This window comes from Macrotis lagotis, chromosome 1 (genome assembly GCF_037893015.1).
Source record: "Macrotis lagotis isolate mMagLag1 chromosome 1, bilby.v1.9.chrom.fasta, whole genome shotgun sequence".
In the NCBI taxonomy this organism is placed as follows: domain Eukaryota; kingdom Metazoa; phylum Chordata; class Mammalia; order Peramelemorphia; family Peramelidae; genus Macrotis; species Macrotis lagotis.
The window spans coordinates 94,960,680-94,986,499 of record NC_133658.1 but is presented as its reverse complement, the minus strand read 5'-3'; the positions used below and the strand labels follow the sequence as shown (position 1 = coordinate 94,986,499).

At 36.1% G+C, this 25,820-nt stretch overlaps 1 protein-coding gene across 2 annotated transcripts in view; it reads right to left on the bottom strand.

Moving 5' to 3' along the window:
• The window catches only part of LOC141501201 (amino acid transporter heavy chain SLC3A1-like), a 78,699-nt gene extending 53,234 nt beyond the window's left edge, over positions 1-25,465 (bottom strand). Inside the window, exon 1 of one of the 2 annotated variants that reach the window (XM_074204980.1) lies at positions 25,336-25,465. The gene's annotated coding sequence lies outside the window, so the exon portion shown is untranslated. The remainder of the gene's footprint in view (positions 1-25,335) is intronic. The other variant, XM_074204969.1, reaches the window with a different exon arrangement.
• Positions 25,466-25,820: the final 355 nt, after the last annotated feature.

Here is a 25,820-nt window from a genome sequence, read left to right as displayed (position 1 = left end):
AGGATTTTTTCATATGATTTTACATATAGCTTTAATTTCTTCATTTTAAAATTGTCTATTCATATCCTTTGACTATTTATCAATTGGGGAATGACTTGTGACCTATAAATTTGATGCAGTTCTCTATATATTTTAGAAATAAGACCTTTATCAGAACTCCTAATTGTGAAGATTGTTTCCCAGATTTCTGCTTTCTTTTTAATTTTGGCAGCATTGATTTAAGTAGTGTAAAACTTTTACATTTTAATAGTTAGGGGCAGCTAGGTGGCACAGTGGATACAGCATGGGCCCTAGAGTCAAGAGGATCTGAGTTCAAATTTGGTCTCAGACACTTAATAATAATTACCTAGTTGTGTGACCCTGGGCAAATGACTTAACCCCATTGCCTTGCAAAAAAACCCCAAAAATATAGTCAAGATCATTCATTTTGCAGTTTATAATGTACTCTATTTCGTTTGGTCATAAATTTGTCCCCTTTTCATAGATATGAAAGAGTCTTTCTTGCTCTATCAATTTATCTACTTCCAGTTTTTTCTAGTCAAATCCTCAGTTCATTAATCTGCTTTTTCTTTTGCTGATATATTATAGTTACTCATATTTTCTGCTTTGTTCTCATTGTTCTTTGTTTCACTGTCATTATCTTTAATGAAATTGAGTTGTTCTTTGAACTACTCATTTTTGAGTAATTCCTATTAGTTTCCATTTTTCATCTATGCTTCCATAACTACGAGTGCATTTAATAATGTGGCATTGGTTTCAGGGATATTTAATGTCCTACTATATGGTCAATTTTTGTAAATGTATCAAGTACTATTGAGAAAAAAAGTATAATCTTTCTACTCAATTTCAGTTATATCTAATTTTTCTAAAATCCTTTTCATCTCCTTCTTTCTTAGTTTATGGTTAGTTTGGCTCTAAAAGAATTAGTTTTCCACTAGTATGGTTTAGTCTGGGGCTGCCCAAAATACAGCCTGCAGGCTGCATGCAGTCTGCAGTGGGATTTTGTGCCGCCCATATGTGTCTTAATTTTAATGAATGGAAAAAATAAAATGATGATTTACATGGAATACATATTAGATTTTTTTAAGTCCATCATTAATAATCTCATTAATGTAGTTTTCTTTGGTGTTTTTAAGCTGTATTACAGATGGAACATATTACATGGAATTTTCACTTGATCCGTGGCATGCATTCTGACTGTAGGATGTGGACTAGTCAGTATGTACCTACCGTTATACTGCTGTGTTGTTGCTTTGTTGTTTTATGTTTGCTTTAGCTTTTGCACCTTCACCTATCTATAAAGGATGCCTGTTCTCCATTTTTTTTTACAAGGCAATGGGGTTAAGTGGCTTGCCCAAGGCCACACAGCTAGGCAATTAGTAAGCATCTGAGGTCGGATTTGAACTCAGGTACTCCTGACTCCAGGGCCGGCGCTCTATCCACTGCACCACCTAGCCACCCCTGTTCCCCCATTTTCTAAGTTAAAATTACCCTGACTTTTGATAGCACTTCTTAAACCTAAATAAGGTAAGACTACAAACCCTTATATAAGTGTACTGTATGATCCTTGAACAATTTTTTATTTTAAGGCGGTCCTAAAATAACCTAAGATTGGACAGCTCTGGTTTAGTCTATGTCCTTCTGCAATTCATTAAACTTTTGCTTTAAGATTTTGGATACTATGCCATTTAGTGCATATGCTTAGTATTGATATTACTTTGCTGTCTATAGCACCATTTTTAGCAAAATGTAGTTTCCATGATCATCTCTTTTAATTAGGTCTATTTTTACATTTTCTTTATTTGAAATCATGATTGCTACCCATTTTGTTGTTTTTTTTACTTCAATGAAGCATAATAGATTGTGGTCTAGACCCTTATTTTAACTCTGAGTATATGTTTCAAGTGTATTTCTTATAAATATATTGTTGGATGGGGGCAATGATCAACCTTGATGGACTCGTTCATTCCATCAGTACAATAATCAGGAACAATTTCGGGCTGTCTGCAATGGTAAATACCATCTGTATTCAGAAAAACAACTGTGGAGTTTGAACAAAGACCAAGGACTATTACCTTAAATTTAGGGAAAAAAACCTGATATCTTATTATCTGATCTTGCTATCTCTTATACTTTTATGTTTCTTCTTTAAGGATATTTCTCATCACACTCAATTTGGATCAATGTATACCATGGAAACAATGTAAAGACTGACAAACTGCCTCCTGTGGGGGGTGGGGGGAGGGAAGGGGAAAAATTGTAAAACTCAAAATAAATAAAAATTTAATCTAAAAAAGAAAACTACCTTTTATGAAATTGAAAAAATAAAATTTAATTACAAAATATAGTTTTCAGTTTATGGTTTCTAATCATTCCACTATCCTCATGCATTTTAAAGGCGAATTCATCCTATTCACATGCAGTTATAAATTGCTAATTTTGTATTTTCTTCCCATCTTTTTTTGAATCTTTCCCTTTCAAAAGCCCTTTCCCTTGAGTCTGTTTTGCTTCTGATCACTGCATCCCTTAATTCACCTCCTTATTTTATTCTCCCTTTTCTTAAACCCTTCTCCTCCTCCTACTTTCCTATTGGATAAGATAAATTTCTATACCCAACTGACTATATATTTTCTTCTTTCTTTGAACTAGTTATGTGAGGCTGGAGCTCCCTCTCCCATTTTTCTCTTTTATAAAAGTCTTCCTTATGTGCCTCCTCCACACTTCCTCTCCCTGCCCTCTTTTCTCAGTATCCTCTTTCTTAGCATTCAGTTTTTTAAGGTCCTCAGAATATAAGACTCACATTCATGCTCTTAATGTAGACTCCTGACCTAATAATGATAAAGTTTTTAGGAATCATATTTATTCTCTTCCCATTTGGAAATTAAACAATTTAATTTTATTAAGTTCCTTATTTCTCTTTCCTGTTTTTCACTTGAGACACTGAAGTCTTGCTCAATTTTCTATTCGGCTCTGGTCTTTTCATCATAAATGCATGGAAGTGGGGCAGCTAGGTGGCACAGTAGATAAGAACACTGGCCCTGGAGTCAGAGTACCTGAGTTCAAATCCAGCCTCAGACACTTAATAATTACCTAGCTGTGTGGCCTTCCACAAGCCACTTGACCCCATTGCCTTGCAAAAACCTAAAAAAATAAAATAAAATAAAATAAAAAAAAAATGCATAGAAGTCCTGTTTCATTAAATATCCATTACTTCCTGACACCTCCTGCCCCAAAATGGTTTATTCTCAATTTTGCTAAGTAGATTATTCTTGATTGTAATCCTATTTTTCCATTGCCTTCTAGGACATCATATTCCAAGTCTTATGCTCCTTTATAAAGGTAACTATTAAATCTTGAGTGATGCCTACTATGGTTCCACAATATTTGAATAATTTCCTTCTGGCTTCTTGTATTATTCCTCCCTTGACCTGGAAATACTGGAATTTTACTAGAAGATTCCTGGGAGTTTTCATTTGAGGATCTCTTTCAGAGTGGTAGACTTTCCATTTCTACTTTCCCTCTGGTTCTAAGATATCTGGGCAATATTTCTTTTTAATTTTTTGAAATATGATGTTGGTGAAGCCAAGATAGCAGCATGAGAGCAGGATTTCCCAGAAGCTCTCCTCTGAAATGTTCCAAAAATCTTAAAATTATGACTCTAACTAAATTTTAGAGAGGCAGAGCCCACAGAAAGACCCAGTGAAACAATTTTCCAGCCCAAGGTAACTTGAAGATCTCTGGGAAGATTCTGTTTCACCGGAGACAGAAGGCAAGGCAGCCCAGTCAGGGTCACACAGCACTGGAGTGAACAGGCTCAAGTCCTCCAGGAATAACTCCGGGGTCCCTGGCTCCTGGAAGCAGAAGCAGTATCCAGACTTCCCAAGCTGGGGAACACCGAGCACAATTTGGAAGATCAGTGGGGGAAACTCTACCAGAGTGTATGTGCAGCCCAGGCTAGCATGGTCCTCAGCGCAGCCCCTGTCCAGGGAAATGGAAGCAGGCATGTGGAACCACCCAGCAGGAAGTCAAGAGCAACTGCTGCCAGAGCACTCAGCCCGCCCACAAAAGCTAAGGGGTGGGGGGGAAGATTGTCAAGGGCTCTCTGAGGTCTCTCCACTATCCCTGGGGCAGGACTCTGGTGCTTTGTCCATACTCAGATCCTGGTTGCAGTACGGGGCTCCCTTCTGCCATAGAGCAGGGACCTTCCTCACAGCTCCAAGACAGAGGGGAGGTTTTGTAGTCATCCACAAGACCAGAGCACAGGAAGGAGAACAGTCAGAGCCTCTCCTAGACCAATGAAGGAACTGAGGTCCTTTGTGGGGTGCACCAATAACACTCAAAAGCTCAAAAAGCACCCCAAAACCAGGGCATAAGCTGTGGAAATGAGTAAAGAGAAAAACAAAGAATCTGACCATAGTTGATTACTTTGGTCCCATGGAAAAATCAAAGTACACACTCAGAACATGACAAAGTCCAAGCTTCTGTATACAAAGAAAAAATAGGAGTTAGGCTCAAGCTATGGTAGAACTTTAAAAAGATTTTGAAAATCAAGTATGGAAAGTAGAAGAAAAATTGGGAAGAGAAATGAGAGCAATGCAGGAAAAACATGAAAATCCAATCAGCAGCTTGGTCAAGGAGATGCAAAAAAAAAATGTCAAAGAAAACAATGTTAAAAACCAGTTTATGTCAAATGGAAAAAAGTAGTCCAGAAAGTTTTGGAGAAGAATGCCTTCAAAAGCAAAATTGGCCAGATAGAAAGCTCTCTGAAGAAAACACCTCCTTCAAATGTAGAATGGAGCTACTGGAAGCCAATGACTTTGCAAGGAATCAAGAAACAATAAAACAAAACCAAAAGGAAGAAAAACTACAAGAAAATGTGAAATATCTCACTGGAAAAACAAGTAACCTGGAAAACAGATTCAAGAGAGACAATTTAAAAATGATTGGGCTACCTGAAAGTCATGATCAGGAAAGGAGCCTTGACTTCATTTATAAAGAATTTCTACAGGAAAATTGCCCTGTATCCTAGAAGCAGAGGGTAATATAGAAATTGAGGGAATCCACAGATCACCTCCTGAGATTTCCCCCCCCCCCAAAAAAACCCAGCAATATTATAGCCAAATTCCAGAACTCCCAAGTCAAAGAGAAAATATTACAAACAGCCAAAAAGAAACAATTCAAATGTTGTGGCACTGCAGTCAGAATCAAATAGTACTTAGCAGCGTCTATATTATAGGCTCATAGGGCTTGCAATATAATTCTGGAAAGCAAGAGAGCTTGGAGTACAACTGAGAATGAACTGCACAGAAACATTGGAATATTCTCTTTCAGGGGAAAAGATGAAGCTTCAGTGAAATAGGGGAATTTCAAATGTTCCGGCTGAAACAGCCAGAGTTGGACAGAAAGTTTGTTGTACTGGGAGAAAAGGAAAGGAGTGGTAGAATGGGCTGAGATATTTAGCATAAAAGAGTCAAGAAAAAACTTTTGCAATAGAGTAGAAGGGGGGGGTAGGTGAGGGGGAATGAGTGAGTCTTCATTCTCATTGGAAATGACTGAGAAGAAACAATACACAATATAGAAATTTCTTACCCTAGAGGAAAAAGAAAAGGAAGGGGATAGGAGAGTGAAGGAGGGATGTAGGTGATAGGAGGAGAGGGTAGTTATATACAACACACTACTTTTTTTGTTTTTTGTGAAGTGGTGGAATTGGGTGGCCTGCTGGGACCACATAGCTGGGTGGTTGTTGAGTATCTGGGGTGGGATTTGGGCTCAGGTCTTTCTGGCCCCACCAGCACCTGTGCTCTGTCTGCTGGGCCACTCAGTTGCCCCATAACACACTGTTGAGGAGGAACAAAGTGAAAGGAGAGAGAAAATAGAATAAATGCAAGTGGGGAGGATTGAATGGAGGGAAATACAATCAGCAATAGCAACTGTGGGGGAAAAAAAATTTGAAGAAACCTCTCTGATGAACTTAAGATAAAGAATGCCATCCACCCCAAAGATATCTGAACACAGACTGCGGAACAATTTTTTTTTCTCTCTCTCACTTTATTTTTCGTGAAGTTTTTCTATTTTTGTGTGCGTGGGGGGGTTATACTTACTCTTACAAGACTTTTAAAGTGTAAATAAATTAAAAATGCAAAAATAAAAATAAAAAAATAAAGAAAAACTAGCAAAAGAAATATATGATCTAGGCTCTTTTTAAGAAAATCATCACGTTTAGATAACTCAATATTTCTCAGATGATCTCTCCTTGATCTATTTTCTACATCAATTGATTTTCTGATGAAGTAATAAACATTTTCTTTCTTTTACTGTGTCTTGATTTCTCATGGAGTCATAAGCTTCCAAATGACCAATTCTAATTTTTAAGAAATTATTTTCTTCAGTGAGGTTTTACCCCTCTCCTACTATCTGACCAATTCTGGTCTTTGGGGAAGTTGTTTTCTTTTAACTTTTTTGCAAGGCTCTTCACAAGTTATTACCTTTTCAAAATATCCTTGCACTGCTCTTTTTTCCTCTACTGTTTTTTATTTCCAAAGTAAAATATTTTGACTTTAGCTTTTCTAGGAATTCTTTAGCTTCATTTTGTCCATTTTGTATTTTTTTATTTGAAACTTTACTTATAGACAAAAGTTTTCTGAGTTTGTGAGTTTCCCTGTCATCATAAGCAATTTTTTAGTCAGGTTTTTTTTAGGAGGGGATACTTATTCATCTAATTCTTGATTTTGAAATACATTAAAAATTTGTCTCTGCTCCTCTCTTTGTGGGGATGGTCACTGTCTCCAGCTTCAAGTTTTTTTGCCCTGTGTTTTTATAGGTCATTCGAGGGATTTGTTAAGTTTTTAGCACTTCTAAGGAAGAACTGCTTTCCTGGCCTGCTTTTTGGCCTTTACTCAGGAAAAGCCCCTGTTCCCTCAAGACTGCAAGCTCCTCTCCATTTTTGGAATTGCAACCCAGAACTGGATAATGCACAGTGGAGTTGTCAAACGATGCCTAGTCCTGTGCCCAGAACCCAAATCCCCTGTAATCTTAACCAGCTGTCTAATCCTCATTCATAGGTGGTGAGTTTCTGGTTCTCCCATTGCTGCTGCTGCTGCTGCCATCTCCAAGGTCCATGGCTGGTGTTGTGGATATACTCAGGCAACCACCACTGCAGTGCCAAAGACCTTTCTTATAACCTAAGTCTTATAACCTATGTCTCAACCAAACCTTTTGTTGGTTGTATCATTCCATTATTTAAATTATTTTAAAATTACTTGAAGGGGAATGCTGGGAGAGATTAGCTACAATGCTCCCCTATTTGACCATCTTGGCTCCACCTCTGACCACTGCATCCCTTAATTCACCCTTGTATTCCCACCCACCCTTCCTACTTTCTCATTTACAGTTGTAAAGCCCATCTCCTTAATATCAATATTCTTCATGATGCAATATGGCTATAAACATAGATCCCCAAATCTCAGAGGAATTAGAAAATAAACCAATAGGAAATAAGACATTGTGGTTATGAGGTTACAGTATGTTGCTAACAATAACTTGATCTGATGAATTCTCATCTGTACAATCAGATCAAATAATCTCCAAGATCCCTTTCATTATTTTAAAACTCTTAGAGGAAACTCTGAGTTTTTCTCCAAGGCATTGCTAGTACATGTTGTGAAGTCATTCTCTACTTCTATATTGATGTCTCTAATGTCCCTGATAATTAGTTCATTTTGGTGAGGTTGTTTGTGTGCCCATTCTTCTAGCTTATTTCCTGATTTAGGATGGCATCTTCTACACTTCTGCAGGGAAGTTCTGGGCTAAACCTCTTGCTTGGGCTATCAAGTATTATTATTCCAGGATTTTCAGAGACAGTATGGGGAACTGGCATGCTTCCAAAGTGGTCTGATCAGGTTAGTTTTATCACTGCTCCCTGGGTATGACTCTCCTAAGTTCCTGATACTGCTGGACAAGCTCTTTTTTAGTCTGGGTTTCCTGGTGTTGTGGATATTCTCTGCAGAATAAGTTAGATGCAGATACTGAGCCCACTTGGTTTCTGTGGCATCAATATCTGCTTCTGAACTTCCTGCTTATAAAGTTGTTAGGAATTAATTTGTCATCTTCCCATTTTGGAAAAGTAAACAATTTAACTAAGTTCCTCATTTCACACTTATTTACCTTTTTGATATCTCTTATCTTGCTTAAATGTCCTTTCTTGATATATCATGAAGGTCCTACCTCCCTGGGGATGCCTTTCAGGCTGCCCTAGTTGTGAACTATAACTGGGAAGTGGGGTTCCTATTGCAGTGCCCTGGTATGGGTCTATGGTAGTTCCTGCATGGGTCTGAGACCTTCTTTCACCCTAGTGCCTAGCAGCCTCACCCTGAGTAATCATGTTCCTGTCTTTACCTAATCCCCAGGGTCAGAACATCTGTCTCCTTCTGTCAAGCCCTGCTGGACAATTTAAATAAGTTTTGTGAATGGGAAAACATTGGATTCACCTCCCCCCTGACTTCTACTAGATTTTAAGACCAAGAATTTCATTTTTCAATTTTGTGTCACTATCTTCCCTTCTCATCCCAAATAAAAGGTAGCAAGGTATAATAGGTTTGAATTTTGGGTCTTTTGTTTACTAGTTGTGCAACCATGATCAAATCACTTAACTTCACTGGGAGAGATTAGTGCATAGTGAGATTAGCTTATAATTGATAGATTTGATTGGGATCCATCAATTAATGTAGAACAGGATCTAGAGTCAATTCATTCTTTAAAGACTTATAAAGTTTCTGCTTTTTGCAAAGACTACTTTTAGGTGTTGGGGAAAACATTTAAAATGATAGAAGGGCAGCTAGGTGGCGCAGTGGATAGAGCACCAGCCCTGGAGTCAGGAGTACCTGGGTTCAAATCTGGCCTCAGACACAATAATTACCTAACTGTGTGGCCTTGGGTAAGCCCATTTGCCTTGCAAAAAAACCTAAAAAAGAAAAGACTATTAGCATCAAATATGAAAAATACTGCAAAGGGAGAATCATCATGACTTGAAGGCAGACTGAATGTAACTTGGGAAAGGAGGGGGGGAGGGCTGGTCAGATGTGTAGAAATGGAAAGGTCTGAAATGCAAAATTAAATTTGAAACTTATTTTTAATGGAAATAACTGAAAATATTGTCATGTCATTAAATTTTATACTTTCTGAGTTTGCTGTATAAGAATTCAATTAAGAATCTAGTTTATAGGGGCATTTAGGTGACCCAGTGGCTAGAGCACCGGCCCTGCAGTGAGGGACCAGAATACAAATCTGACCTGAGATACTTATTGTATTTCCCTATGTATAAGATGCACCCTTTTCCAAAAAAATTAAGAGTCTAAAAACTGGGAGCATCTTATACAGTGGTTGTAGATATTTTTGCTTCCATTTCCTGCTTTTTTCCCCACTTGTTGTCTGAGATTTTGTACTTCTTTGCTAAGCTCTAATTCTTCCTATAGGCCTCACTTTGACTTCTAGTACTTTCATTTAGTTTATAAAACTTATTTCTCTGCAGGCTTCATAATGGGCTAGCAACTGGAACTCAGGTCTTGCTGTTCTTGGTGGCAGAGGCTGCTCAATTGTGGACCTGTTCCTTGCTCAGTACAGGGTAGGCAGGGCCTGCAACTGCTGTTCACTCTGGAACATCTACAATAGATGCAGGCCTCTGGGTCACAACAAAACTGAGAGTTGGCACCTGTTACTGAACCCTGAAGAAAGTCCTGATGCTTTGTTATAGGTCCCACTGAAGTCTCTGTTCTTTTCAGTCCCTAGGCACTAGAATACTTGGTGAAGCCCCAAGCTCTTGGCTAGACCTTGTACATAAGACTTCTCTGACTTCCTAAGGTAACCTGCGCTGAACAAATGATAGTGACATTTTATAGGATCTCCTGATATGCATTCAGTATATTCTTGTTTTTTTTCCTAGATTTGTTTGTAAGTTTTTTTCTGTAGGGTAGGGGTGGAGGAGCTTGTTCTACTTTTTTCTTCTTGCTCATTTGTCATTTTTGGCTCCACACTCAAATAATTGACCCTACAGATCTTCTCAGATTACAAAATGATAAAAACTGCACTTATGCTTATTCTAATTTTATTTTACACTGCAATGTTAAGACAAACACATGGGAAGCTAGACATTTCTTAACTTACTGCTTCTAAACTCCGAAGTCCGATTTACTTGGAAACCATAGGCCTTAAAGCCTGTCTTTGCTTGGTACACCAGACCAAGTGAGAGCCGCATGCGAACACCAAATTGTTCTATTACTCTATGCATTGGAAAAGGTACAACTCACTTCAAACTGCCAAGGTATTTAAAAAGAGCAGCAATAGAGACCTAAAATCAGTCCCTATGAGATCACTGAGGAAAAGAAGACAGAATAAAAATTATGACTTCTAAAAGTATATTATGATTTTTTTCTCACTAATTCTTAATTGTAAAAAAATGGTTTCCAGGAAAGAAATAAGGGAAAGGAAGAGTGGGAGAAATGTAGACAACATTAAAACAAAAGGTATCAAAAATAAAAATAAATTTAAAATGGAATGCATATGGATTGATGGAATGATATGGGTTCACATCCTTTGTCATTTAGATCACTGACTGCAAGAAAGAATCTTAAGAGGTCATACAGTACAACCCTTGTCTTACATGGGTAATACTGAAACCTGGAAGTATTAAATTTTTTTTTATTATGAAAACTGAATATTTCCATATACAAACAGAAGAAAAAAGGCTAATATGAAATACTGTATCTTCACTATATAAAGTTTGTTTTTTGTTTATCTCAAACATGATAGTTTCAACACTGTCCTGCTTGTCTGGTTTCAAACTGAACTTTCTTTCACTTCTATTTCTCTCTTCTGTAGACATGACTGGTCACAGTTCTTTTAAGTTTTTCCAGCTGTTTTCTTTTAGCATTGCAATCACTGTATAAATTGTTCTCATTTCATACTGAATCTGTTCATTATAAGGCCTTCCAATCTTGCCTGAATTTGTCACTTTCTGCCATTTTACATAATAAGGGTCTATTAATTCACAATGTATGGACACTCAGTTTCAAAATCTTTAAAAAAAAAAGTGGGGCTATGAATTTTTTGTGAGTCCTTCCCATCTTTCTTTAATCCCCTAGGTGTACCCTTCTTTGATCTCTTTGGGAATATGACTATCTTTACTGCATCAATAGGATATACACAGTTCAGTGATTTTGAGGACATAATTCCAAATCACATGAAATAGAAGCAAAGAATTTGCAATTTGTTATTGTTGGTTTGGCATATTTCTCAGATAGTTATTGAGAGGTTTCTTTTTTTTTTCCTCCCAAAGATATATCTCTATCTTTGCTATTAAGAGTTGGCTCTTATTCTTATATATTTGTTTCAATTCTCTAACAAGAGAAAGAACATGATTTGCGTAATGAAGGAAATGGTAAAATCAGGCATGATTCACACCTAAGCTGTTTGATGTCAAATTCACCAATTCTTTTCATAGTACTATGCAGCCATTCTTACAAGTTGTGTAATCATGACAAGTATCCTGATCTGTAAAATAAGATAATACTTGTACATTCTTACGCTAACAGTACAGTTATTGCGAGGAAAGTATTTACACACACACACACACACACACACACACACACACACACGTTATATAAATACTACAAACTATCATATAAAAGACAGGAAAAACCTGTTACTGTGATCTTTCCTTTATATTCATTGTAGTTAAGACTTCATGATCATTTTTCTTACCCTTATAAAACCCACAAGACTATTAAAGACCAAGACCTTAAAAATTTTAAGGTCTACAAAAATACCATCTCTGAAGTTATAATTAAAAGAGAATGTCAAAAGGAAAAGAACAAGCAAAGAACCAGAAAGTTTAAAAAGACTAATAGTTCTTTATTCCTGTTGCTCCTGCCTAGGATGATGTCCTTTCTACCTATCAATTCTGATCATCCTTTCAGATCCAGTTCAACTTACTTCCCCTCTAACTAGACTATCCTCCTAGATACATTTTCATTTTGGTCTGAGGGGATATTCCTCTCTCCCGGATAACCCTCTATTTATCAATGGGTCTTTTTTACTGAATCACCAGCTTTATCATACCTAGTAACTGTCAGTGCCTCCTAAGGCTTTATCTTGAATGTTTCTTTTCTTGTTAAACCAAGACCCTTTGTCTTCATGATCTCATTAGCTTCCACAGGTTAAATTGTCTTCTCTGCACTGATGAATCCCAAGTGTCAAGAGGCTGGTTTAAACTCAAGTCTTCTTGATTCCAGGGTCAGTCATGCATCACCTAGCTATCCCTTCAGCTGCACTTTAAATGGTCTCCAGTAAACATAAATTCTTGAGATTATATAACTAAAATCATTCTTTATTAAGCAGGAGATTATGAAGACTCATTTATTAAAATGGTCTCAAGTTTGGAACAAAAGAGAAAAAGATCTTATCACTTGTCCAATATTTATATTATTTAAAGAATACAACGAGCTCCTTTCTGACACTTAAGGGAAATGTTTACCTGATACAGGTATAGCTGAAATAAAACCCATTGGTCAGCAAAATCACCTTGCCTGAAATGTTAAGACCTGTGGAAAGGGTACTGGATTTGGAGTTAGAGGGTCTTGAATTAAGCCTCAGCTCTGCTATTCACCATCTTTGATGACTCTGAGTCTCCTCTGCAAAATGCATTTTATTAGGAAATTCTTCTTAAAAGTAATAAAAATAGGGGTGGCTAGGTGGCGTAGTGGACAGAGCACTGGTCCTGGAGTCAGGAGTACCTGGGTTCAAATCCGACCTCAGACACTTAATAATTACCTAGCTGTGTGGTCTTGGGCAAGCCACGTAACCCCATTGGCTTGCAAAAAATAAAAAACTAAAAAAAAAAAGGAATAAAAATAAATAATGCATAGTCCTGGTTCTCAAAGTTTTACAATATACAGTCTGAGAAAGTAATAATACCCATATATATGAAACAATTCAGAGTAGTAACTAAGACCAAATGAGTCCTGCATAGTACTATTCCAAGTTTTCATAATTCAGAGGAAGAAATTACAATGTTGCTATCTGGCCTTGTGAAGTAAATAGAAAATAGATAATTAAGATCTTAAGGGTGGAAAGGAATATATTTGTAAATATAAACAATTTGAAAGGATTTGATTGCCAAATACATGAAGCAAGTAAGGGAGAAGGAAAATTTGAAGGATGTCAGAATTTCAGTTCTATAATCCTAAGAAAAATGATTTATAGGAGCAGAGCCAAGATGGTAGTAGGAGAAGAGCCTCTCTTAGGTGCTCTCTCCAAAATATTTCAAACCTTTAAAATTACAACTCTGAATTTTTGAGAAAGAGAACTTACAGAAAGATCCAGTGAGGCAATTCTCCAGACCAAGATAACCTAGAAAATCAGGGGTAAACTGTTCCATGGGGTTGAAGGGACAGAACCACACCAGAGAACAGCTCCAGGGCTCATGGGACCACTGGCTCCTGGTAGCAGAAGCAGTTTCCTGACCAGGGAGCACCAAGCACAACTTGGAAGATCAGCAGGGAGACCTCTGCCAGAAGCACGAAGCAAAGGCCAGTCTAGCACTCAGAGCCAAGATCCCAGGAAATGGAAGGTCTGTGGAACCACCCAGCAGGAGCCTTCAGGCAGCTAAGCCCTGAGTGCTCAATCCACCAAAAGTAAGGGAGTGGGAAGGAGACTTTCCAGGTCTGTTCTCTGTCTCTGGATCAGGACTCTGGGACTTTGACCACATTCAGACCCTGGTCACAGTCTAGGCTCCCTGAAGAGCAGGGAACCCCCCCCCCACAGCCCTGGGGCAGAGGGGTGAGGTTGTGGTCATTCACAGACCAGGAAAGCAGTCACAGCTTCCCATATTGAGGTCCTTGCAGGGGTGTGTCCCAATAATACTCAAAATCTCAGGAAACACCCCAAAACCAGACACAGGCTGGAGAAATGAATAAACAGAAAAAAAAAAGGAACCTGACCATAGACAATTACTTTGGTCCTATGGAGTACCAAACCACACAATCAGAAGATGAGAAAGTTCAAGCTCCTGCATCTAAAGACTCCAAGAAATATAGATGTGGGGCTCAGGCTATGACAGAGCTCAAAAAAATTTTGAAAAAATCAAGTAAGGGAGATAGAAGAAAAATTGGGAAAAGAAATGAGAGAGATGCAGGAAAAAAATGAAAACGAAGTCAGCAACTTAGTCAAGGGGAGCCTGACAGAAACTTTGACTTTCAAGTACCGGATTCAGGGTAATGGGGGTCCCACAACTGGCTAATTGTTGAGTGTCTGGGACCAATCTGAACATGGGTCCTTCTGTCTCCAGTACTCTATCCACTGGGCCACCTAGCTGCCCCCAATTTGTCAAGTAATTTGAACATACTATTCAATATTACTCTAGTTACTGAAGACTATTTTTGTACTTTGATCAAAATTTTAATTGATTTTTGGATTAATACATATTCTCACTTCATTGAGATAGCACTTATTTTAGGAGAGGTGGAGTGGTTTGGATAATTTGTTCAATTAAATCCTACTTAAACATATACTACTGTGCCACCTAGTGATTTTTCCTCCTATTTTTCAAAACTGCAAAGGTTGTCTCTTACAGGTCCTGATATTTTAAAGAACTGGAAATTGAGGGGATGCCCATCAACTGGGGAATGGTTTAACAAATGTAGTAGATGAATGCAATGGAATACTATTGTGCTTTAAGAAATGACAAGCAGAATGCCTTTAGAAAAACCTGAAAAGACTTATGTGAACTGATGCAAAGTTGAATGAGCAGAACCAGAACACTGTACACAGTAAGGGCAATACTGTACAATAATCAGCTACAAATGACTTCTCTATTCTCAGCAATAAACCAAGAAAATTCAAGAACACTTGAAAAATGACATCCACATTCAGAGAAAAAAGACTGATAAAACTGAATACATATTGAAGCATACTATGTTATTTTAATTTTTTTCATGATCTTTTTCTTCTTTTATAATATGGCTAATATGGAAAAGTTTTGCATGATTGTACATATATAACAGAGAGCAAATCATTTTAGGGAGGGGAAACATTTGGAAATCAAAATTTTAAAAATGTTAAAATTTGTCTATGTACAATTAAAAATACAATACTATTAAAATTTTTTAAATTAAAAGATTAATTATAAATGCTTCAAATTGACTTTGAATTTCTATTAAGGTGAGGAAAAGATACATATGAGGAAGACTGCTCAAAAGGGTCTCTTCTGATCTTCCTATCTCCTAGTGCCATACCTATCAAGATCACCTATCTATTTTTGCATTTATCATTATTAATAATAGCTGTTTTAAGGCTTAAAGTGTGTTTTAAATATATTATCTCTCCTGTAAAATGTAAGCCTAAAAGTAGAATTACCCAAATACTACCTTCAAAAAGTTTGATAAGCCTTTCAAAGTCAAGATCTATTTTTGTGTCTCACAGGTCTGGGTATTTATAAAAAACAACAACAACAACAAAAAAACCTCATTATATCCTACATAAAAGCTTTCCAAAAAATGCTAAAAATTCTTAAATCCAAAGTGTGTGTTTATATAAACACACACACACACACACACACACACACACACAAACTATTTCTGAGCTCTAATGTTTATATTTATTCCCTATATAATTCTATAAAAAAAGACTTTAGATACCAATTATGTATTCCCATTATTAAATTAAAAAAAAAAAGATAGTGCAAATGAGGGTCAGGCCATCTCTAAAATACATAAAAAGGTTCCAATTACATTATGTCCTTTGATCCTCTGTGAGATTACTATTGTTTATACTTTATACTTTATATTACTATTGTTATACCCCTTAAGTGACTTACACAGGGTTGCCTAACTAGGCTTTGAACTCTAGAAGATCCAAAGCTATGATCCAGGTCTCCACAGCAAAATCCATGATCAACAATATACCTAACATTATATCTCAGTTTACAAATTACCAACTCACATATGCCAGCCAGCCAAGAATTTGTAATTTTATGAATGCATCAGAGTTTGGATATACAGTTTACATATAAAAGTACATAAGCATACATGATGCTTATCCATTCACAAAGTGTTCCTTTGATGTCTCAACATGGAATTAAAGTAACTGAATTCTCAAAATAAATGACAACAAGATATGGCAAGTTCGATCATATTAGAAAAGTTGAATAGTCTCATTCTAAGAAGCAGCTTAGCAAAACATCAGTAATTTGGCCATTTAGTAATAAATTCTTTTCGAATGGCAATTTATGAAACCAAGAAAAGTGCAAAATGGCCCTGAAAACTGTACTTCTGGGGCAGCTAGTTGGTGCAGTGGCTAGAACACTGGCCCTGGAATCAGGAAGACCAGGATTCAAATCTAGCCTTAGACATTCAATAATTGCCTAGATGTGTGACCTTAGGCAAGTCACTTAACCCCATTGCCTTAAATTTAAAAAAATCTGTGCTTCTGAAGTGACAATGACAAAAATCTTAGAAAAAGGAACCAAGTGTTAATTCCAGAATTTACAGATCCTCTATGAACAATGACATGTGTACTGAGCAGATGCAATGAGATCCTCATACAAATGATGTTTGTTATTGACCATGACAAGCACAGATTGGATTTTGAGTGAGGGGTGCTGTGCTAAGTTACCATAATCATCTGGGTCCAGTGGCCAGATATGGGTCAAGGCAATGGAGATGGCTCTGGATGTGAGATCATCAGAGATAAATGACTTATCCATGGTCACACAGCTAAGTAAAGTGAGACCACATTTGATCTCATGTCCTCCTGAGTCCAGGCTCTAATCACAGTGCCATCTAGTTGACTCAAATACTTTGAGAAGAACCAAATCCTATTTATATTGTCATCCTTATTATAAATGAAAGCAGAAGACAAAAGGAGATGTAAGTAAAAGATCAGTTGGCTCACAACCAAGGCAAAGAAGAAATGTCAGCTTCACAGGTTACTTGATCATCTTCTAATGCTTGGACACGCTAAGGGATAAGAGCCCTGAGTATCCAAGCAGGTAGAGCGGTGTTCTAAATTTAGCTTCATACATGTACTAGTCTTGTGACCTTGGGCAAGTCACTTAACCTGTTTGCCTCAGTTGCCCCATCTATAATATGGGGATACTAATGACACCTCCCCTCACAAGTGAGATGATATTTATAAGGACATAGTGCAGTGCGTGGTATAAATCAGGTACTTAATGCTGGTTCTCCTCCTGCCCGTTATGCTTGTGCAGAGCAAACAGACCACCATGCAAACTGCAGCATATATGATAGCATACCTCCAGAGAGGAAAAATGGTAAGAATGTGCCAAGACCTTTCAAATGAAATAAAAATGGGAAGGACAGCAGAAAAAGTTTAAAAATATGGCTCAGGAATGAACAAGAGGCCCCTAAATACAAACCTCAGGCTTTAATGGCATGCAAAGCTTCCTTCAGGATAGGTACCACATTACAAATTTATATTGATTATATTCTCTAATAAAAAGAAAAGCATTCCATAAGGCTATGAAACCATGCCTACCCTGTATCCTACCAGTGTACCAGAAGAGATGAAATATTGGGAAGAAAAGAACCCATATGTATAGGGATATTTATAGAAGCTCTTTTCTAGTGTTGGGGAACTGGAACTTAAGGGATGCCCAAAGATTGGAGAATGGCTGAACAAAATGGGGTATGTGATTGAGATAAATGCTCTTCTGTTATGGGAAATGATGAACAAGAGGTCCTCAGTACAAAACTTAAATGAACAGATACAATAGAAATGTACTGCATACAAAGTTAACAGCAATATGGTAGGATGATCAGCTGTGGACGACCTACCTTTTCTCTGCAATGCTGTGACCCAAGAGAACAGAGCTGATGGTATCTGAATACAAATTGAAGCATGCTCCCCCCCCACACACACACACTTTATTTTTCTTGAGGCTTCTTTTTTTGGGAGGAAGCAGAGTATATTATGTTTACTCTTGAAACATGACTATTGCAGTGGTATTTTTCATGACTTATGTTTTTGGCCCGTACCAAGGGATATGGTGAGAACATTATTTTTGTACCTCACTTTCTCAGGAAAGGGGAATGGGGCAAGAGGAAGGACAAACATTTGAAATGAGGTTTTGGAGGTGAATGCTGAAACTTGTTTTTACATGTAACCGGGGGGAAAATATAAGAAAATTAAAAATTAAAATAAAGGTAAACATTGATAAGTGATATGTGTCATTTCTGTAACCAGTTGCTTATGGCCAGTCATCATTCTTGAATCAAAATTCAATCTTTCCTCAATGTTAGTTTTCAAATATTGTCTTTGACATATGACACCAGAATGTCACTTGCCTTCCAGGAACCCATTTTCTCTGCTATGGAACAAGAGAATTGACCCAGTTGACCTCTGTCATCTCTTCAAGATAAATGGTTCTAAAACAACAAATAAAAATGAACATCTAACGTCATACAAAAGGTAACTGGAAGTTGCTGATAACTGGATCAAACAACTGACTTTTGAAAGATAAAAAAGGGACAGACTACAAACAATAGAATAAGGGAAAAGATCTGTCAAAGTCTTATTATAGTTATTACAGTGTCTTCTGTCTATGACATTGGATCTACATAACAAGGCCCAATGTAGTATGCATCAGGAAACAAATGGCCCTGAAGATGACAAAGATGGGAATGATGACTAGACTAGACCAAACACACATGCTAGACCAGACACAAATTTGTGTTTCTGAGATACATTCTCAAGATATTTGGAAGAAAGGAGGATACCAAATGGTGGGGATAGAGGGAGAAAGGCAGACCCCATCAAAACATAAAAATGTAACTACTGAGAGTGTCAGCATAACAATTAGCCTCTGTGTACAACTGGTCCTATTTTACCATCGATAGAAAGTTTCTGTAAGAGCACACTACACTTATATTGAAGACGTGCTTCATGAAGGTATAATGCTCTTATAGTTTACCACATTTATAGTCATGAATTTCAACAGAAAAGTGCAGCGAATAAAAGACCCTCATTGTACTCGTCAATGAAAGTATTTAATTCAGTAATCCTCCAACAAACATACATTGTTACTAACATTTAAGAACATACACAAATACATATAAACTATCTTTAAAGACCTTCTGATTATAAATATTTAGAAATAATACAAGAAGATGGTATTAGCAAAACCATGGTATTAAATGGTACCACAGTAAATAAGTGGTCCTACAAAACAGTAATTGTATTTGCCACTCATGAATGATAACCAGCAAAGACTAAAGATTTCCAAATGTTTGTTTTCAGATACTATTGTAACTACTCCAAAATCCAAATACTGCAAAAGTCACCTAAATGAGATCAATAATGATTCATAAATTAGATCTAACAATCTAGAGGAAAAATCAAGAGAAGGGAATAATAAGTATTACTTGAACCACAATAAGAAATTGGGTGGAAAGCCCATAGAGAGCCAATCCATCAATACATATATTTGACAGACATTGTGCATGCACAATTAAATGAAATACAAGTTGAAAAGAATGGATTGAGGTGCTTCTAGGAAACTTTGCAGTTCTTTTAGGAACTAACTCCAAGGTTCATCTTTTTATCATCAGTATTCTGCTAGTGATATGATATAAATAATAACTGGTATTCTCATTGGGCTTTAAAGTTTGTAAAATATTTAGTATACACTACTTTAGCCCATCTAAGCCTGAACACAACATTCTCAGGTAACCAGAAGGGTTTAGTGAATTACTTGGGACCAGCAATAATTCTGAAACGTTTTTATATCAGCAATGATGATGTTAGTTAGTGCTTCTACTGACACCAGATTGACTCAGGTCTTACCATATACCATAACCAGATGAAACCATCAGACTGAACAAGCTTCATCTTTAGTTAGTAATCTATCATTTGAAAGCTACATTTCCTGCCATATACACATGTTCAGTTATTGCCTTTTGTTGTGTTGTTGTAAATGAAAAGAGTGCATAACAATGACTGTTGGAAATATTGCAACAATTATTGGTCAGATTATCAAGTATTAATTAAGCATTTGCTATGTGCAGGGCACCATACTACTGGACTGGAGAGTCAAGTATATCAAAGATATTTAAAACCACAATGAAACAAGATTAGTCAGACAGAAGCACAAGGGCAATAAAAGTCATCAAAAATGAAAAACTGTTAGATATAATAAACTTTTTCGAGAAAGCAGCCCAATTAACTCTCAGAAAATGAGAGAATACCTTCAGGAAGGACCCAGAAAGTGGAGATGTAATTCTACTACAAAGAAGCAAAGGCTTCTTAAAATTGAAAATATAGCAAGATGACCAGAAAAATAACAGCTGCTACTGCCATAAAGAAAAAATACTTGAGGCGGCTAGGTGGCGTAGTGGATAAAGCACTGGCCTTGGAGTCAGGAGAACCTGGGTTCAAATCCAGTCTCAGATACTTAATAATTACCTAGCTGTGTAGCCTTGGGCAAGCCACTTAACCCCATTTGCCTTGCAAAAAAAAACAAACCTAAAAAAAAGAAATACTTGTCATGGGAAAGAAAAAGTATACAAAAAATCCATTCAAGTATCCCAAAAACCTATCAAAGACTAGAAAATTATGTTTACTAATTAAACTCACTTTTTCCATTCAAAACTATATCAAAACAGTTATCAGAAATCCAGGTGTGTCTATAAGATCTGGTGATCTGCATCAGAACGCAAAATATCCATTCCAAAATATATATATATATTTTATTTTTAGTGTTCTTGTTTGACTGAGGGAATGATGAACGATGATAAATATATTGAACTGCTGATAACAATTGTGACAAAATTATAAAAACTTCCAAAAGGAGTTGAAATAACATAATATAACCTCGTATTATGCTGTAGGTCACAAAAGGTTAAGAAATTTATCCTTTTAGTTGAATATTTTGCTGTATGCTTGTTGCTTTATTTCAATTTCAACCAAGTAAGTTCTAGAAAATGTAAATATTTAAAGGTTGGAAGGAATATTTAAAGAAGGCATGAAGGGAACTGAATTTTATAATTCGATAGAAGGATTAAAAAACTAATTCATAGCTCAGGTTCTTCCCCCCCATACTGCATTTAACACAAACTCAGAAATATATATATATATGTGTATATATATATATACATATACACACACATATATATATATATATATAAATAAAAAGATATGTCATATGCATGGATTGGATAGGAATCAAAGAACCTACATAGATTTCTCAGAGAATTATAATTAATATATAATAAAACATTGTATAGAAAACCAGACCTGTTATTTCATCAGAATAGTTTAAATGAGGAAGCTTCTTTAGCAATTCATACCTATTTCCTCTTCAACTCATGCTCTAATAGTTATTTAGGGCACTGGGAGCTTAAGTGAGGTCAAAAGCAGGTCTTAAACCTACATCTTCCTGACTTAATCTAGCTCTCTCTATCCAGCAGACCAATAGTATCAAACTAAAATAGAAATGAGAATCCAGATCCCTACAATCTTAGTTTTTAAAATGTTCTATTATCTGTTTTATTTTTATTTATTCTGCTAAAATATTTCTCAAATACATTTTAATTTTAAATTCAGACCACACTTAGGAGCATAGCAGGCTGCAGGCTTGACACCTTGGCACTAAAACAAACTGCCTCTCTACTAGAACAATAGCTATTAAATACAGCCATTCTATTTGCTATAGTGGGACTATCTATGTATATAAAAAAATCTAAGCTGCCTTGAATCATAGTATCATAAATATAGAAGACACTTCCAAGGATGTGTCTGTTCTCTTGGCACATCTCTCTCTGTGGGTAAGGCTATGTCTCTATGATCTTTGTTTACAAGTATATCTGAGGAAAAACTACAGTCATTTGTGTTTTTGATGGTGTCTCCTAAGTCTATCTCCATGAAAGATTGTGCAACTGATCGTGAGTTTCTGGGTTTCTATAGGGGTGTCTATTTTAATGCTGCCACTAGGTGGCAGCATTAACAAGAATGAATTTATCAATATGACCAAAATTCTTTTAAGAAACACCAATACAGTTGAGAAAGGAAAAAACAACAACAACAAGAAATATAATGTATGAGAGGTAGCCTAATGCGATAGAAAATCTCATCTTCTACAGGAAACCTTTTCTCAGCTTCTTCCCCTACTCCCAAATTGGCACTCCCTTCTAAGATTACTTTCTACTTACACAGTATTTTCCCATTTACTCATAATTATTTGCATCCTGTAATTCCCATTAAAATGTGTTCCTTGAAGACATGGGTCAGGTTTTTTTTGTAACCTCAATGTTTAGCATTACCAAGTGTTTATAAGAAAATTTGCCAAATTGACTTAAGCATCAAAAGGAGCTGAGCCAAATCCTAGCTTTGGTATATCTTAGGTGCGTCTCATTAAGTTTTTGCTGATCTATGAGACTATTGGCCTAGATTATTTTTTAAAAGATTTATGATTTATAATTTATGATTCTGGTTTATTTGGGTTTTGGAACAAGTGTCCACAGTCCATGAAAGTTCAAGGGAAGATATGTATGTCACAGCAAAGTCAACTAATGAAGTAGGTACCCAAAAGGCAGTAAGCAAATAAATACGACAGTAATTTGGAAAAAGAAACAAGAGAATAGTTAGTTTAATGAGGCCAAGTGCCCTGAAGATGATGACTGGAGAGAGTATGTAAAAGGCTTGAGAAGCAGCTATGCCAAAAGGGATCAGTCTGGTCAGAGCTGCTTTGAATGACCTCAAGAAGATAAGGAATGGAAAGATGGGAGAAGGAAGAAAGGGAAGAAACAGAAAGTGTTAAATTAAGACAATATGACTTGTATGCCCCTACAACTACTGAAAGCATTTTATTGATTTTTCATCCAACTCAACTAAACAAACATATTAATCAGTGCCTATGTTCAAGGCACCATGTTTCAATTCTGAGACCACAGATTACTCAAATTATAAATAAAATATTAATATAGGCAGAAATTTAAATTATCTAAAAATTGCAAAGCATATCAATTTTCTGATCGAATGAAAGACTATAGTGTAGATAATATCAAATTAGGGTTAGGGTTAGTTTGAAAACTAGTGAATTTTTTAATGTAAATAAGTAATTACAATTTTTGGTTTCTTAAAATCTACAGGAAGAAGATCTGAATGTTCCTACTGCATTCAATGAATATTCCTTTTCAAATAAATACTAGATAGATAACAAAATTATTAAAAACAATTCCCTCATTTTGAAAGATGGATTAATCTTTCAGTACCTGAATAAAGGAAACTAAAGGGACATCTACTTCAAATAAATATCCAAGCTCACAATATAAGTGTGGTACCTTGACCCCTCACGCTTCCTGTGTTCAATCTGTATATACTTTCATATATTGAATCCGTATATACCCTTTGTATATTCAATCAGTAGCCAAGGTCTGTTGATTTACCTTCCAAACATTTTCCACTTATGCTCTCTTCTGATACTGCCACCATTCTCATGCACACTCACCATCTCATGTCTGAACTACTGAAATAACCTGCTTTGGTTTCCCTGCCACAGAATCTCTCTACACTTTAGTCCATCTTCCTCTCAGTTGTAAAAGACATCTTCCTAAAGGACCAGTCCCCTTACTCAATAAGCTCCAGTACTAGATGCTTCATCTCCTAAACTAACTAAACTCCTAACTAAAATGTCCTCCCAGCTTGTGACATTCCTGGGTTTAAGTCCTAGTTAAAGGTCTGTTTTCTACAAGAAGCCTTGCTTAACCCCTTCCATTAAGTTGTACATAGTTATTTGCAGGTTGTCTCCCCAAATCTACTACAAGGCACCTTGAGAGTTGGAATTGTCTTTTGCCTTTCTCTGTAGCTCTGGTGCTTAACACAGAGCAAGTCCTTGATGAATAAAAATTACCAATTGCTTTTCTTCCGTTTTTTAAAGGTGGACTAATTTTTTAGCATCTAAAAAGAAGAAATTCAGGAGACTTCTACTTCAAATATACACAATGATCAATATAGATGACTACAATATGTAATATTAAACAAAAAACCATAAGACAATAGAACTGAGACTAGAGTGAACTACAGTCACAGAATAAGGTATGTGATATCTGACTTTATGAATAAATACATACATATATGTATATATCCTAACACTACTTGCTATAGGAATTGGTTCCAAAGATTTAAAGATAGATGAGCACATGGAGATGGTCCTAGGAAAGTTATCCTGATAAAATAACAAAACCAGTCAAATCACCAGTTTTGGAAATTAAGGAGAACACAGCATAATAATAATTATGGTTGGCAACACAGCATAATAATAATAATTACTGTTGGTAAAAAATAAAATTAATAAGACTAGCATAATAATAGTTCTAAGTAATGTGAAACTCCTGGTTGGATACTATCTTTGTTATGACTTCAAAATCACAAATCTTGATATTTGATTTCAGTAATAGCAGTCTTTTCCCTGCCTTTAAGCTTTAATAGATTGGGGGGGGGGGGATTTTGCAAAACAGTGGGGTTAAGTGACTTGCCCAAGGTCACACAGCTAGGTAATTATTAAATGTCTGAGGCTGGAATTGAACTCTGGTTTTTTTTTTAAGGTTTTCGCAAGGCAGTGGGGTTAAGTGGCTTGCCCAAGGCCACACAGCTGGGTAATTATTAACTGTCTGAGGCCACATTTGAACTCAGGTACTCCTGACTTCAGGGCCGGTGCTCTATCTACGGTGCCACCTAGCCACCCCTCTAGAGATTCTTAATAAAAAATTTCAAGAGTCTAAGTAAGAGAGACTTTGATAACCATGAGGGCATTAAAACTCAGTTTACTAACAGCTAGGTGGGAAAAAAACAATTACAAATATTTGGATATGTAAAATAAAAGACAATGAATAATTTATGGCTATAACCAAGCACTGCACCCTCAAGATTTAGAGATAAAATATTTCTCTTTCCTAGTAAAACTTGATTCTAACAGCTATTAAAACTGTTTTACTTGGAATTTAAAGGAGACTTCAGAATGAGAACTCATCAGAAAAATAATACATAGCTAACTATAGAAAGTGCTTCACTGGAATAGTTTAGGACAAGCTAAATGATTTTATGAGATCTTCTACATTCTAAATTCTGTTACCTGGGAGAAATTTTGTAATCCATTAAATTTACCTTGTGCATTTTACTTAAAAAAAATTTTTTTTCACTATATCACAGTGGCCCAGGAGACATCAAATCTAGTTTAAACAAGATTATATTATTGGAATTTTAAATATGGCCAACAAATTAGAATAGCATTAAGGTGGTGAAAAGGAACTAGGATTTCTGTTAATAACTTACTGTTGAATATGGAGACCTGCTCGTTTCTTTTTTTTTAACCTCTGAAGTTATAAGAATTGATTTCACTCTGACCATCCCCCTGAAAAGGTGGATAAAAATTAAAGTTAGATATTTAAATGCAATTCTATTTTAAGAGTAATATGGATTTTAATTAGTATTACTATGAAAATTTTTCTTGAAATAAATTTTTACCTCATGTTTCTATCAAGTCTTATAAGTTGTATATTACAAGATTTATAATTTAAAATAATATACTCTAAATATATTATAAAAATGCCTTATATAAAATAGCAACATATCACACTGTTTTTATCAATCCTTTATTGAAGATAACAAGTTGGTTATGTTCACTGCATTGTATGAAACATCACAATATCATACTGGGAGGTACTATCATCAGTACAGGGTTGGACCAAAGCGGACAGTCTGAACAATAAACCATTTTGCATTCTTCATTCCCTATCTTTTAACAATCCCAAACCCGG